Below are 15,297 nucleotides of genomic sequence, written 5' to 3'. Positions count from 1 at the left end.
TCTCCATTCCCATCTTAATTTTTACAAAAATCATATTCAGTTTACTTAATAATCATATAATCAACTCTACACTAAGTAAAAGAGTTCAACAAATAGCATGAAGAAAGAAAAAAAAACAAACAAACACTGTTCCTCAACAGAAGAAACAAGGGCTATAAACAATCACAATCATCAAATCTCAAAATGTCTATTTCATGCCAATACATTAATTTTAGGTACTCTATTACTTATCTCAGATCAGGGAAAACATATGATATCTGTCTTTTTGGGACTGGCTTATTTCACTAAGTATAATGGTTGCCAGGTACGTTCATCTTATAAAAAAAAAAAAAGGATTTCATTTCATAGAGTACTACACTTGAGTAGTACTCTATAGCATATATATACCACAATTTTTTTATCTAGGAAAAAGCTGATGGACATCTGGGTTTATTCCATATAATTGCTATTGTGAATTGTGCTATAATGAACATAGTGGGTACAGATAACTCTTTCAGATGCAGATTTCTTTGGGTTTGGGTAAATCTCCAAGAGTGGGATGGCTGGATCATATGGTAGGTCTGTATTCAGATTTCTGAGGTATCTCCATGCTGTCTTCCACAGTAGCTGCACCAGTTTACATTCCACCAACAGTGGACCAGCATACCTTTTTCCCCACATCCTCCCCAGCATTTGTTGTTTATTGATTGCTATATGAGAGCCATTCTAACTGGAGCGAGGTGAAACCTCATTCTGGTTTTGATTCGCATTTCCCTGATGGCTAATGATCCTGAATATTTTCTCAAGTGTCTGTTGGCCATTTTAATTTCCTGTATTGAAACATATCTGTTCAAGCCTTTTGCTCATTTCTTAATTTTATTGTTTGTTTTGCTGTTGTTGAATTTCTTGAGCTCTTTATAGATTCTGGATGTTAATCCTTTGTCAGTTACAGAGTTTGCAAATATTTTCTCCCATTCTGTTTATTGCCTCTTCACTTTGCTGAGTGTTTCTTTTGCAGTATAGAAACTTCTAAGCTTGAGGTAATCCCATTTGTCAATTTTGGCTTTGATTGCCTGTGCTTCAGGGGTCTTTTCCAAGAATTCTTTGCCTATGCCAATGTCTTACAGGGTTTTCCCAATGTTCACTAATAATTTGATGGTATCAGTTTATAGATTTAGATCTTTGATCCATTTTGAGTAGATTTTTGTGTAAAGTATAAGGTATGGGTCTTGTTTCCTACTTCCATATGTGGAGATCCAGTTTCCCCAGCACCATTTGTTGAAGAGACTGTCCTTGCTACAGGGATTGATTTTAGTTCCTCTGTCAAAGATAAGTTGGTTGTAGATGTATGGATTGATTTCTGGAGTTTCTATTCTGTTCCAGTGGTCTACAAGTCTGTTTTTGTGCCAGTACCAGGCCGTTTTGATTATAACTGCCCTGTAGTATGTCTTGAATCAGGTATTGTGATGCCTCTGGTTTTGTTTTTGCTGTATAAGACTGATTTAGCTATTCAGGGTCTCTTGTGTTTCCATATGAATTTTAGCATCATTTTTTCTAAATCTGAAAAAATATCATTAGTATTTTGAATGGGATCATATTCAATCTGTACATTGTTTTTTTGGTAGAATGGAAATTTTGATGATGTTTAATCTTCCAATCCATGAACATGGAAGATTTTTCCATTTTTTAATGTGTTCTTCTATTTCTTTCTTTAATGTTTTGTAATTTTCATCATAGAGATCTCTGACATCCTTGGTTAAACTTATCCCAGGGTATTTAATTATTTTTGGCATTATTGTGAATGGGACTGATCTTAAATGTTCTTTCTCAGCCATGACAATGTCTGTGTATACAAAGGCCATTGATTTTTTTCATGTTGATTTCATATTCTGTATGAATATGAAAATATTCATATTTTGTAACTCTTTACGAGTTACAAAAGTCTCTCATTGAGTCTTTTGGAGCCACTATATATAGAATCATATCATCTGCAAATAGAGATAGTTTGGTTTCCTCCTTTCCAATTTGTATCCCTTTGATTTCTTTGTCTTGCCTAATGTCTATGGCTATAACTTTCATGACCATAGTAAACAGAAATGGTGAGAGTTGGTATCCTTGTCTGTATCTTAGAAGGAGTGCTTCCAGCTTTTCCCCATTCAACAGGATGTTCCTTCTATACCCAATTGCTTAAAGTTTCCACCATGAAAGGACATATTTTATTAAATGCTTTCTCTGCATCTGTTGAGATGACCATATGGCTTTTGTTCTTCAGTTTGTTAATATGATGTACCACATTTAATGATTTGTGAATGTTGAACCACCCCTGCATACCATGGATAAATCCCACTTGGTCTAGGTGGATGATCTTTCTGATGTGTTGTTGAATTCAATTAGCTAATATTTTGATGAGGATTTTTGCATCCATGTTCATCAGGGATGTTGGTCTATAGTTCTCTTTCTCTGTCATATCTTTTTTGTGATGCAGGTTTCATAGAAGGAGTTTGGGAGGATGCCCTCCCTTTCAAGCTTTTTGAATAGCTTGAGAAGAATTGGAGTTAGTTCTTCTTTAAATGTCTGGTAGAATTCAGCAGTGAAGCCATTGGTCCTGGGCTTTTCTTTCTTGGGAGGATCTTCATTACTGATACAATTTCCATTGTGGTTATTGGTCTGTTTAGGTTTTCTATGTCTTCATGTCTCAATTTTGGTAGATTGTAAGTGTCCAGAAATCTATCCATTTCTTCTAGGTTTCCCAATTTGTTGGTATATGTTCTTTATTGTAATTCCTGATGATTCTTTTATTTCTGTGGTATCTGTTGCTTCATTTAGTATTTCATCTCTGATTGTACTGCTTTGGGTCTTCCCCTTCTTTTTTTTTTGTTTAGTTGCACCAGCAGTGTATCAATTTTGTTTATTTTTTCAAAAAAAAACAGCTCTTCTTTTCGCTGATCTTTCATATGTTTTGGTTTCAGTTTTTTCTATTTCTTCTGTAATTTTAATTATTTCTTTCTTCCTACTAATTTGGGGTTTGGTTTGTTGTTTCTCTAGGTCCTTGAGATGCTTTGATAGTTCATTTATTTAGTATCCTTCCAATTACTTTATGTAAGTACCAATTGCTATAAACTTCCCTCTTAACACCACTTTTGCTATAACCCATAATTTTTTTTGTTTTCTTTTAAAGATTTTTTTTATTTATTTATTTTAAGAGAGAAGAAGAGGCAGAGAAAGAGCGGTCTTCCATCTACTGATTCACTCCACAATTGGCCTCTACAGCCAGAGCTGCACCGATCCAAAGCCAGGAGCCAGGAGCTTCCTCCAGGTCTTCCCATGTGGGTGCAGGGACCCAAGAACTTGGGCCATCTTCCACTGCTTTCCTAGGCCATAGCAGAGAGCTGGATTAGAAGTGGAGCAGCTGGGACTCAAACTGGCACCCATATGGGATGCCAGCACTGCAGGTGGTGGCTTTATCTGCTACACCACCGTGCCAGTCCCAACCCATAAGTTTTGGTATGATGTAGTAGTCTTCATTTGTTTCCAGAAATTTTTTATTACTCTTTTGATTTCTTCTAAGACACACTGTTCATTCAGGAACATGTTGTTCAGTCTTCATATGCTTGCATATGATCTAGAGATTCTTGAATTGTTGATTTCCAGATTAACTTCATTGAGGTCTGAAAAGATGCATGATATGATTTTGATTTTTTTTTAGTTTGCTGAGACTTGCTTTAAGGTCTAGGATATGGTCTATCCTAGAAAAAGTTCCATGCATTGATGAGAAGAATGTGTATTCTGCCACTATGGGGTGAAAAGTTCTGTAGATATGTTAGGTCCATTTGGTCCACAGTGTCAATTAGCTATGTTGTTTCTTTGTTGATTTTCTGTCTAGTTGATCTGTCCATTGATAAAAGTGGGGTATTGAAGTCCCCCATTACTATTGGAGTCTATATTTCTCTTTATATCCATTAACATTTCTTTCAAATAGCCAGTCACCTTATAATTCAGTATGTATACATTTGTTATAGTCACATCTTCCTGTTGAACTGATCCCTTAATCATTACATAGTGCCCTTCTGTATCTCTTTTAACAGTTTTTAATTCTAGAATCTATTTTGTCTCATACAAGGATAGCAAAACCTGCCCTTTTTTGCTTTCCATTAGTATGTAATATCTTTTTCCATCCTTTCACTTTCAGTTTGCATTTACTTTCTTTGGTTAGATGTGTTTCTTGTAGGCAGCAAATAGATGGGTCTTGTTTTTTAATCCATTCAGCCATTCTGTATCTTTTAACTGGAGAGTTGAGGCCATTTACATTCAAGGTGAGTATTAACAAGTAATGACTTGGCCTTGCCATTTTTCCAACATTATCAGCATTTCAACACAGCCAATTTTTCAGTATTTACCATGTGCTAGATACTCTTCAAAGCACTGTACAAATATTAACTCAATTCTATATCATAAAAACACTAAGTTGGACAGTATTAATATCACCAGTTACAGATGAATAAGCAGAGGCACAACCAAACTATTATGATTATTGATAAATGTGGTGGAATGAGAGGGCCATGCCAAGGTGGCCACTGGCAAGCGAGCATTAATTACTCAGGAATGGCTTTGGAAACTGCCTGGCAACAGGCTGTGATTGGATGGCTTTGGAAACCGCCTGGCAGGCTGTGATTGGATGGCTTTGGAAACTGCCTGGCAGGCTGTGATTGGATGGGGCATAGACCGCCCCTTGACCAGACTGGCTGGTCTTGGCTATATAAGACATAGTTTCAAATGAGTCTGTGGGCTGCTCACCTCAAGCCTGCTTTCACCCGACTCCCAGGGTCTGTGTGGTGACTCCGGGCCTCTTGCCCCCACCACGCTGTTCCTCTCAGAAACAATCCACTGCAACATTGTTGAAAAATCAACGGCAACAGATAAATAGTAAAAAAACAGAATAGTTTGGTGCTAAGGTTAAAGAAATGTCAACAAAGTAGTTGTTATTTGAGCTGAACTATAAAAGACAAACTGCACTGTGGAAAGTAGAAAGGAAGAAATTTCCAAGCAAAAAAGGAATAGCATTAAAAAAAAAAAAACTGGCAAAGCTGAAGAAGAGTTACCCTGCCTCCTCGAACATGATATGTGCTCTCTGGTGGGCCTACCTTTGTGTTATTCCATTACCTACAATTCCTTTCCTTCTTACCCAACCTGATGTATCCATCAAGGCTTACTGATTAACTGGACATGATTGGAAACAAAAAAGAAACTCAAGGATGTTTCCAAAATATTTGAGTGAAACATCGGATGCATGGAGCTGCAACTAACCAAAATGGAAACCTATAGGGGTTGCTATTTGAAGGAGAAGATAAGGGAAGCTGAAAATGGCTGTGTGCATGTGTCCAGACAAAGCTGTACTCCCCAAACAGGCACCATCTGCCTAGAGGAAGATAAGCCTTTTTTCTTGTTTACACAAAAGCAAATGCTATAGCAACTCTAAGAAAAAATCAGGGGTTTGGTTTCAGGCTTGTTAAGGGATTTATTAGACATCTAAGTAAACACTTGGATAAACAAATCTGGAGGTCCCTGAACAGGTCCAAAGAGAAAACATAATTTGTGAGTTACCAGCTTAATTATACTATGAAAAGCAGGAGCCTGGATGAGTTCATCAATTGAGCGGGAACAAGTAAAGGAAAGATTCAAATGCTGAGTGTCCAAAAGAGATCAAAGTGATGTACAGAAACCAGCAAAGGAGAATAAGAAAATGTAACCAATGAAGTAGGAGAAAACTCAGGAGATACCCTGGAAATTGAATAAAGAAGAAATAAAGCCAAATGTTCCTGACAGATCAAATAGGAAAAGGACTGAGAAACTACACCGGGAATAACAATATGACAGTCATTGGTGACTTTGACAAGAGCAATTCAGTTTTTTTTTTCAACTTTTATTTAAAGAATATAAATTTCCAAAGTACAGCTTATGGATTACAATGGCTTTTTCCTCCTCATAACTTCCCTCCCACCCGCTACCCTCCCTTCTCCCACTCCCTCTCCCCTTCCATTCACATCAAGATTCATTTTCAATTATCTTTATATAAAGAAGATCAATTTAGCATATATTAAGTAAAGATTTCAACAGTTTGCACCCACACAGAAACACCAAGTGTAAAATACTGTTTGAGTACTAGTTACAGCATTAAATCACAATGTACAAATGTACATTAAGAACAGAGATCCTACATGAGGAGTAAGTGCACAGTGACTCCTGTTGTTGACTTAACAAATTGACACTGACAAGAGCAATTCTAGTGAAATAAAAAGGAAGAATATCTAATTATATTGTGTTTAAGAATAGAATGGAAGGTGAGGAACTCGACACAGTGAGAAGACAACTCTGAAAGCTTTGCTGTAATAAAGGAAAACAGGAAAATGGAGCTGTTTCCGGCAGTGCTGTTAACTACCATTAGTTATGTCTTAAGCTGGGAGAAATAACTGCAGGCTTGTATGCTAATGGGAATGACCCAGTTGGGAGAGAGGAAATGACGATGCAGAAGAAAAAGGAGAACATTAGTGGAACAGTGTCCTCGTGTAGATATTAAAGGAAGGAATCTAGGACACAAGTGGGATGATTGGCCTCAGCAAAGCACACACAATTCCTCCACAAAAATAGGACAGAATGAAGAGTAGAGCAGCGTGCAGGTGCAGGTAGGCACGTGGAAGCAGTGGTGGGAATTCTGTCATGTCTCTTCTGGTCTATCTACTCTGAGAAATGAAAATGTAAGTCCGTAGCTGACGGCAAGCACTGCAAAATACTACAAGTGTTACTGGCTTATTGTCTGACAAAAAAACAAGTTGTCAAGGATGCAGAACAACAGAAATTCTCATAACAACTGTTGGGCCTTAAAATGGTGGGACTACTTGAAAACTAGCTGCATTCAGTAAAGGCAAGGACATACATATTCAATGACCCAACAATATCACTGCTAGGTTTTTATCCAGAGAAGTGTGTGTGTGTGTGTGTGTGTGTGTTCATGATAACTATACAGGAATGACTATGGCATGATTGTGCTTATGGTAGTTGATAAAAAATATTTTCCCCAAAGAAACCTTTTATTTAATGAATACAAACTTCATGCGTTTCATAAATACAACATTAGGAATACAGTGATTTGTCCCACAATTCCCGCCCTCCCACCCGTACTCCCATCCCTTCTCCTCCCTCCCTTTCCCATTCCCTGCCCCATTCTCCACTAAGATCCATTTTTTATTAACTTTATACACAGAAGACCAACTCTACACGAAGTAAAAAGTTCAAAATATGCACACACACAAAAAAACTATTCCTCAATAGTCAAGACAAGGGCTGTTCAAAGTCATTGCATCCTGAAGTTGATAAAATATATTTTTAGGGGCAGTATTTGACACAGTGTTAGGCCCTCTCTCAGAACACCCACATTCCATATCAGAGTACTTGGGTTCATGTCCTAGCTCCACTCCCAATTCCAACCACCTGCTAATGCACATCCTGGGAGGCAACAGGTGATGGCTCAAGTACTTGGGTCCACATAACACATCTGATTGAGTCTTTGGCTCCCAGCTTCAATCCAGCCCAGCCTTGGCTGTTGTGAGCATTTGCAGAGTAAACCAGTAAATGGGAGATCTCTTAATCTCTCTCTCTCTCTCTCTCTCTCTCTCTCTCTCTCAAAGAAATACAAATAAATATTTTTAAAAGTTTAAATAAGATAGTGGTTACCATTAGGAAGGAGGGAAGGAGATGTTATCATCACAAATGACCATACAGGAAGATTCTGAAGTGTTGACAAGTCCTCTTTCTTAAGCTTGATTCTTTGTTAAACTGTACGAGTACATATATTGTCCATGCATTTTAGTTTAAACATTTTTAATATTTAATTTCAACATTAAATGTTTTGAATACCTCAGTCTTGCCTCCTGGCGTTAACTTCTGATTTACAAATGTCTCATCAGATAAATATTCCATCAGTTCAAGATACTCCCACTCTGCTCACATTCCTTTTCCTCCAAAGACAATTTTTCAAGGGGATTATATGAAATCTTGACAGCTGGAGAGGGGCATCTGTAAATCTGTCACATCCCAGCTGGCAACAGGACATCATGCGTTGCTGTCTCATCCATATGTGCTCACTTCCTGCTTCAACTGTATGCCAGTCTCAAAGGCAGTGCATTCTAAACCCTCCTCCCTGAAACCTGGGTCTTCTTTCAACTTCCCAGTGCTCTGGTCACTTTCACACGGCCCTCCATGTGTGCATCATCATAGAATCAAATTGGGCAAGGATCACCCGGGGTACTTTGGGAAAGTTGGTACAAAGTGACTTGTCAACCTTGATAAATTGTAGATATTTAGCTAGTGAATAGGTAAATGCTCTCAAAAACAAGATAGGAGCTGCTCCCATCATCGCTGTAATACAGCTGGGCTAGCACAAAGTACAGGGGAAGGCAAAGTTCCCAAAGTAGCCAAAAGTAGTTCCCAAAGCAGTAGCCATTATGAAGATCAAATTCTTCAGCAGAAGAGTGGAGTAGAAGATTGGAGGTGGAGGATGGCTATGTCCTGGGGGCTTGAAGACACATAGAAGAGAGTTCATTACATGGTAACAAATCACAAAGAAGAAAAAGAAAAAAAAAATTGAAGGTCATTGTTTAGCTTCAGCGCTGAAAGTTTCACAGTAAACAAGAAGGGGGAAGATGCAGAGATAAATGTTTCAAAATATCCTTCTGGAAATGTAAATATATTGTGAAAGAGATAAAATGTCATTTGAACAAATTAGGTTGCTGGTCAGGAAAGCCTTGAACAAGAAGTGTTCACAAGAAGAGGATGCACAGATTAACAGCTAGAGTTGAGGGTGAGCCAGAGCTGGGTGAGTACCCTATGCGAGGTAGAAGATGGGGACAACAAGGAGACCTCTCACAGGCTATGAAAGTGCTCCAAAGATAGCACAGGGTCTAGAAAATGGAGAGACCCCAAATTTTAGAATCATTATTTCCTCAAATTTTAAACCTAAAAGGTACTCAACAGATCACCTAAATCCAAAAGCTGTCTTTGAGAGACAAGGAAACTGAGTCCCTCACTTTGCCTGCCTCATAATTTACTCTAGAGTCCTGCTTCCCTTTGCACAGAGTGGATGCTGTCCTACTCTTCCCAGCCACAGCCTTTATCTGTTCACATTTGTTTTTTGTCTAATCAGTGTTGCATGTGATGGTTTCAGGTCAGAGCCACTCAATCATGCTTCACCATGAAGGAGATTCTAATAAAGAGTTTTTGTTCTTTCTTTGTATAATTTGGAGTTTTAATCATAGCAGAGTTGATTGAGGCTTTTTTTTTTTTACAGGCAGAGTGGACAGGGAGAGAGAGAGAGACAAAGAGAAAGGTCTTCCTCTGCCGTTGGTTCACCCTCCAATGGCCGCCACGGCTGGCACGCTGCAGCCAGAGCACTGCGCCGATCCGATGGCAGGAGCCAGGTACTTATCCTGGTCTCCCATGGGGTGCAGGGCCCAAGGACTTGGGCCATCCTCCACTGCACTCCCTGGCCACAGCAGAGAGCTGGCCTGGAAGAGGGGCAACCGGGACAGAATTCAGTGCCCCAACTGGGACTAGAACCCGGTGTGCCGGCGCCGCAAGGAGGAGGATTAGCCTAGTGAGCCGCGGCGCCGGCCTGATTGAGGCTTTTTATTATTGTATATAGTACACCAGGCTCAAAGTCTCTTTTCTAATAATGATAAAACCATGTGGTCTCTCATTGACTGCCTGGCATAGTATCCAGGCATTGATGGATCGTGGGATTTTATAAAGATTATTTCAGATTAGCTAATCAATTTATTGAAGGAGGTATCTATTAGATGCTCCTGTCATATGAGTGACTGCTGTTGACAAGAATAAAATGATATAAGTTTCAAATTCCCTTCTCCCATGCTGCCTTCAGATTAAACATTAGTCTGAGTCTGCATTCTTACATAAGGCATTCTCTTATCATCTCAAATAAAATGACGAACTGACATAAGTGAACTTAAGAAAATTTATTTTAAATTCTGCTACTATTTCTATGGGTTTATCCTATCTGCTCAATATGTATAACAAAAGACATCCTCTTTGGGACAAATCAATATACATTGAGATGACTATCACTGTCTTTTTACTCAAACTATATTATATGCATCTAATGACAGCAGTGACCAAGTGAAGTGAGAGTAAACCATTGTTTTCAACCCAAGGTCAAGAGATATTATAGTTTAATGATACATCATATCCCTCCACCTTCCTCCTAGCCTGTGACAGCCCACTGGTGCTACTCAAGTAGTAATTTAACAAATATCTCTAAAGTCTCCAATGTAATCAAAGGGCAACATGGGAAAGGGAAAATAAATAAAGTTTTGAAGCTTATTTTTATCTCCTTGCCTTAAACAAAAAAAGAAATATAAATACTTTTAAAATCTCCAAATATTAACCATATTATTTTTGAAGCTGCAGTTGTATAGCTCAAATATAATTTAAATCTCAGCATTCACAAATAATAAAAACAACCAAGATCCTTTCAGCAACTATTTGAGCAATGTACTTGATACAAGCTTTGTAATTTCCACAATATGTAACCCAAGTTCATTCATATTACAAATAGAAAGCTAGGTCCTGACTATTTCTAAAGAAAACATAAATAATTTAGTATTTCTAAGCAACAGCCCATGTAAATACACCATGAAATAAATGTTATCTGATTAAGCAGATTTACAAAATCAGTAACAGCAAGCCCCACCCACTGGGCTATAAGAGAGCATCCACATAACATAGTCAAGGTCCTGTGTCAGGACCATTACCAAAAGCAGTGATCAGCACCAATAAGCTGAGGAAGAAGGGGAGGTAAAGGAGACGTGTATTTGACATTTTCACAGTATATCTTTGACTCTTTTGTTAGATATTTTCCCCATTATGTCCCTGGTAATTACTAGTCACTATTTCCCCTTAGCAGGGACAAAGTAGTCAGTACCAGCTCCCTTGGACCTTCAGGCAACTTTATCCTACCTGAATATAGTTGTTGTGCAATATTAATTGGACACACACCAATCTGGATTTGTCATTGTTGTTGTTAGTGTCCTAAGGCTAACTCACAGACTCCCCGTCTCACTAATTATTGAATGTACTTATTCAGTGAACAAGTATTTGAATGCATGCTAGATGTCAAGCAATGTAGAATCGCAGGAAAGAACTATACAAAGAAGAAGGAGATGGATGTCCCAGACAGAGGAATGCCACCTGCCTTATTTTCCTCATTCCAAGCAAGATGTCTTTGGCTGCTCCATTTTCTAACCACTCAACAGCTCTGACCTGTCTGGCGTCTTTGGTGAGCTTATCTCTACTAATCTTGACCCACTGTATCAAGGAAGAAAATAGATTGCATGTAAGTACTTATTCATTTCGGTTTTTTAATTTATTTTTATTTATTTGAAAGTTAGAGAGATAGAAATAGAGACAGAGAAATTGTGCAGCCACTGGTTCACTCACCAAATGCCTGCCCTGCAATCACTGATGCTTACCAGGCAGATGCCAGGAATCTGGAACACCATCTGGGTCTCCCACATGGGTGGCAGGGATTCAAGTACTTAAGCCACCATCTGCAGCTTCCCAGGATGCACAGTAGCAGGAAACGGGATAGGACACAGAGTAGCCAGGACTCAAAGCAAGCACTCTGACATAGAACACAGGCGTTCCAAGCAGCAGCTCTACCTGCTGCACCACAATGCCCAGCCCAAAGCACTTATTATTTTAGTAGCAGCTTGTAATTCACTCCAAATTATTTCTAATCTTTGAAAATTAACCCACTAGGCTAATTTTAAGAAAAAATGTAATAATCACATAGTAGTGACTATATAAGTGATTATCAGTGTGACAGTACCAGGTTTTCATACAGGAAATGCATTATTCCATAAATGTATCAGTGGGGTTAATAGTGTAAATAATAAGTCAAAAATCAGATAACAGGTGAGAATGGTGGTATCAATGTGATCTGTAAAAAGAATTTTCTTCAGAGCCTCAAATGTCTTCTGACCAAAATGCTTAAATAAATGAATTGTAACTTTTGGTCCTAGGTAACAAAACAAAAATCTACTTTTCATGTATCATAATTGCTTAAATCTTTATTGAATTAATTCATCTTAAAATGAAAAATATAACTTAAGGCTACACTTGTTTAAATTGGAAAATACATTTTTTGTAGTTTTTATTTATTTAATTTATTATTATTTATTTTATTTATTTAATTGAGAGAAAGAGCTCTCCTCAGCTAGGTCATTGTTCAAACGCCCACAATGGCAAGGCAAAAGCCAAGAGCTAGGAAGTCAACCCAGGTCACCACGTGGGTAGCAGGAACCAAATTACTTGAGCCAACACTGCTACCTCCCAGGTTTCTATACTAGCAGGAAACTAGAGTCAGTAGCTGGAGCTAGGCATTGAACCCAGGTACTCTAATGTGTGATATGGACATCATAAACATCCTGTTAACTGATATGCCAAACACCTGCTCTTAATTATATTTTTTAAATATACAATATGTACCTGAGGGTTTTACTTCAGCAATAATCCCAGCTAGTACATCTCAAGACATAATACATATCTATACATATAATTAATGTATTATCATAAGTGTGGTATCATAAGAAAATTAACTGAGTCTCACTTTTAAAATTTTAAAATTTTAAATTTTAAAAATTTAAAAATCTTTTGTATTATTACACAAAATAATATTATAAGCACAATATTTAATATTAAAACTAAAAAAAATCAAACACAAAATTACCTCAAATTCATTCCTTAAGAATAAATTTTAAAGAAAAATATAGTAACCCATGAAGATAGTATCAAATAAGATTATGAATATCCTTGTGGAAAAATTAAAACTGTAATCTTATTTTGAATAGAAATAAATATATATATATATATATATATATATGTGCGACTTCAGCTCTTCCCTCTGCAGTTTTCTGAAAACAAATGGAAAATAATGGAACTTCCTGAGTGCCTTTGCAGCCTCTGATTTAGGCCCAGGAGATTTGGTAGGGAACAAGGCAGGTGTGTTCTGCCCCTATGGAATTTGTATGAAAGAGACAGACAAGAACTGAGAAACTGCAGTGTTATAAACAATGGGAACCTCACCTAGTATCATGGGAAGGAAAGATGGAAAGCTCTACTTTAGGACCTACTAACCACTGGTTCCCAAAGTTAAATACAGGAAGGCTTTTTTTGTCTACTTGAACATGTTTAATGTTAATAACTGGCGGGTGACAAAAATAAATGATGTGAAAGCTTATGAAACCACATCCCAGAGTTATAACCCTCATCCCTGGGCTGGGGTTCCTGACTCCTTTTCTCTCAAGTCATAATGAAAGCACAGTGTTTACTCTCTATTGAAAAATAAAACTCTTTTATGAAGAAGAATAGCCCATTTCAAGGGTGGCCTGTCTATATTTGACCCCAGGGCTGGTACCTTACATAATGTATGGCCTTTGGAACAGTCAAAATGGAAAGTAAGAATGAACATATGTTAACATGGTTGCAGTACTCCATCTAGTCTTTTTAACTACCAATTCTAGACTCCATAAAATCGATTAGGTGAAGACAGATATGGATCATGAAGACAACTAAAGCAAAGAAATCAACTCTGTCCGTTTCTTCTCATTTTCCCACAGCTCCTCAAGGTCAGGGCACATGTCTGCTTCATTCTGTAAATCTTCCTTAGGTTTAGGACAAGGTTGTCCACAAAGGGAGCTCTTCCACACACCCTTGAGAGAAGAGAAGATTTTAAAGAATTCAGTGAGTTATTTTCACTGAAAGTAAATGTGGCATCTTGAAACACTGAATAGATAAATCTGACTGAGAAAAAGATGCCTGTGAGAAAATGGTAAAAAAAAAAAAAAAAAAGAGTCTGGAATTGTGGGTAGAGGCCGACCTAAAGAAGGTCTGGGAAACCAGTTCAAGGAGCTGGAATACTGTAGAAAATAAAACTCCACCAAAAGCAATTTTGGATGCACTTTTCTTCCTTATAATGGAAAGAAGCTACAGAGAGCTTAAGAGGGAAGAGAGACAGAATTTAGGGAAACTAGCAGGATATGATCCAAAGAGAAAGTAGGAAGGAATGAGGGCCAGAGGTAAGACGGTAATGGACTCATGATAATCAATGGTAAGAAGGAATACGGGGTAGGAGGTGGAACTAAGAGACCTCCAAAATACCCACTCACTTCACTGAGAGAACAGTAATGCAACTGACAAAATGAATCCCCAGGAAATCAGGAAGGGATTTGGTTGGAGGGAGCGAGATGAGTTTGTTTTAAACACGTTCAGTTAGAGCTAATAGTGAAGATGCAATGAATAAATTCAATTAGGACGTGTTTATTTGGAATTTATCATCTGTTTTCTTTTTTTTACAGATTGAGGGGCACAGCACAGCAGGTTAAGACAGTGTTTGAGATGCCCACATCCCATATCAGAGTGTCTGGTTCAAGTCCTGGCCGCTGTTTTCCTGATCTACCTTCCTGCTAATGCATCTGGGAGGCAGCACATGATGGCTCAAGTACTTCAACCCCTGAACCTTCAGGGGAACGAGACCCAGATGGACTTCCTTGCTCTGACCTTGGCTGGCCCAGCCCTGGCTGTTGCTGGCGTCTGGGGAGTGAACCAGCAAATGGAAAATATTCTTTCTCTCTCTCCCGCCCCCTTCTCTTCTTCCTCCCTTTCTGTCACTCTGCCTTTCAAATGAATAAACAAAGCTTTTTTAAAAAAAGATTGGAGTAGCTTAACTAAATTCAAAATAACACAAAGTACAGTTATTTTTGGAATGACAGCAATTCAAAAGCCCACAAAAAAACAATTAGGGAAATAACAACTACTAGATATTAATGAGTTAATTAAAAAACAACTGGAAATTCAGAAATGGTGCTCAAAGGAGTGGTAGGTTTAGAATGATATGTGTAAGCCACCCTTTCCTGTGCCCTTTTACAGCTAACACAGTGCTTTAAGAGGCTAACACAGAAGGGGAAACTAAGTCTCCACAAAACCCAGAGAAGAGAGTGTGACCTCTTCTTTGGATCCTGTCTGGAGTCACAGCTGAACAAAAGAACTGTATATGTATAAGTATAATTTATGTATCAGTATTTTCCAATGTCTGCTCTGACTCCTGTTTGGTGCAGGGTGTACAGGAGCAACAATAGAAGGTCTGGAATGCTATTTAAAAGGTGCGGGGGAAACATTGCAATGTAGGAGGTTTCTCTTGAAGCCACGTTTGCACAAAAAGAGAGCACTGTTTTTATTTAAACTGAAAGGTTT

The 15,297-nt window shown here is 38.1% G+C and overlaps 1 non-coding gene across 1 annotated transcript; it reads left to right on the top strand.

Annotated features, from left to right (window-relative positions):
• The first annotated feature begins 14,959 nt into the window (after positions 1–14,959).
• Positions 14,960–15,080, top strand: LOC127484053 (small nucleolar RNA SNORA26). Its single transcript, XR_007910834.1, has one exon. It is a non-coding gene; the product is annotated as a small nucleolar RNA SNORA26 (small nucleolar RNA).
• Positions 15,081–15,297: the final 217 nt, after the last annotated feature.

This window comes from Oryctolagus cuniculus, chromosome 12 (genome assembly GCF_964237555.1).
Source record: "Oryctolagus cuniculus chromosome 12, mOryCun1.1, whole genome shotgun sequence".
Taxonomy (NCBI): Eukaryota; Metazoa; Chordata; class Mammalia; order Lagomorpha; family Leporidae; genus Oryctolagus; species Oryctolagus cuniculus.
The sequence above is the reverse complement of the archived record's forward strand: the minus strand, read 5'-3'. Positions and strand labels throughout refer to the sequence as shown.